Source organism: Papaver somniferum, chromosome 3 (genome assembly GCF_003573695.1).
Source record: "Papaver somniferum cultivar HN1 chromosome 3, ASM357369v1, whole genome shotgun sequence".
Taxonomy (NCBI): Eukaryota; Viridiplantae; Streptophyta; class Magnoliopsida; order Ranunculales; family Papaveraceae; genus Papaver; species Papaver somniferum.
In genome coordinates, this window is record NC_039360.1 from 209,133,679 (window position 1) to 209,135,076 (window position 1,398).

Here is a 1,398-nt window from a genome sequence, read left to right on the forward strand (position 1 = left end):
CTCCAGATATCATTTTTTGTCTCTGAAATTTTCGTGTAAAAGGAGAAGAAGATCGATATCATGTATTTAAAGGTTCTTTGTAAAGGTTAACTTCAGATCTCGTGTTTGAATTTCGGATTTCATCTTCTTAACAATCAAAAGTAAGTTTTCTTTTCTTTTCTCGTAAATATCATCAAAATAAAACATGGGTTTTGGTAATCAATTGTTAATTTCTTAAATCTAACCCCTTTACTTTGTTGTTTGTCGACCGACCAAAGGAAGGCCTTCTATAGGATGAGAAATATGCATCTGTCCGTCACAATGTTTGTGCAGAAAATTTCAAATCAGATTTTTCATTTCCAAAATCTCATCTAATTGAGATCCAATTTTACATAATCTTAAAAATTGGCTACAAATTGCCTTCCATAATAATCAAAGACACAAGTAATCTGTTCAAAGTTCTTGAAATTACGCTATACATTGATCGTAATCGATCAATTTCAGATCATTTTTGTTCAAAAGAAAAAATTAAAAAAAAAATCCAATTTTAACAAATTTACCTAAACGAATGAATAACATCAAAATCGACTTCATAGTTCTTTTAGAAAGAACAATACGACTACCCATTTCAATAATTTAGCCTTTCTTTCCCAATTTCGATAAAACTCAGATGAAATTGCCTGCAAAAACAGAGCAAAACACAGTCGATTCAGATATTTCGCGGTTTTGAAGAAGACGGGTATGGGCCCCGAACTGAAGCTTTCTTCAACCCATCAAACATACCCATGTCAAGATGTAATCAAAATCAAACATACACATATAAAGACTAAATCCAGAAATTGTTTAACCAACATTCACAAATGAAGCAAGATTAGTTGAATTTGTTAGGGAGTGGTTCCAAAATGTATAACTAAAAGGTTACAAGAATACTGATGTCAGTATATAGGATAGTGGGGAAGTGTGTTGCTACCAAGAGAAGAGAGAATGGCTAAGAAACTAAAGGTTCCAATTCGTGGTGGTGATGGTGGAGACGAACCTGGCGGATGGGGAAGATCTGAATGAAATGAATCTGTGTAGAACAAGATAGGCTTTTCCTTTGCAACTTTTTTACACGTGGTTCTCATGCTTTTGGGGCTCAAGCATGTGGAGCCATCGACACCAAGTGGATATATATGATTGATGCGCCGAGAAATATCAAAACCGATCGCATTTTGGATACATTGTACTGGACTGCTGGGTATCTTTGGTTGGCAGCTACTCAAGTGGGTTAAAGCCTTTAAAGGGTTACGATTAAACTTTTTATGGGTTGCTAGCTTTTGTTAAAAATCCTCAACTTCAGGGAATGATATATATCGTATTCTCTGGATAGCTGACGCATATAAATACATTGTGTTTCTTTCGTCGGCCTCCACTGCTACA

The 1,398-nt window shown here is 35.0% G+C and overlaps 1 long non-coding RNA gene across 1 annotated transcript; it reads right to left on the bottom strand.

Moving 5' to 3' along the window:
• Positions 1–429: 429 nt before the first annotated feature.
• LOC113362066 lies at positions 430–1,129 on the bottom strand. Its single transcript, XR_003365532.1, has 2 exons — positions 1,016–1,129; positions 430–659 (listed from the first exon to the last, which is right to left on the bottom strand). It is a non-coding gene; the product is annotated as an uncharacterized LOC113362066 (long non-coding RNA).
• Positions 1,130–1,398: the final 269 nt, after the last annotated feature.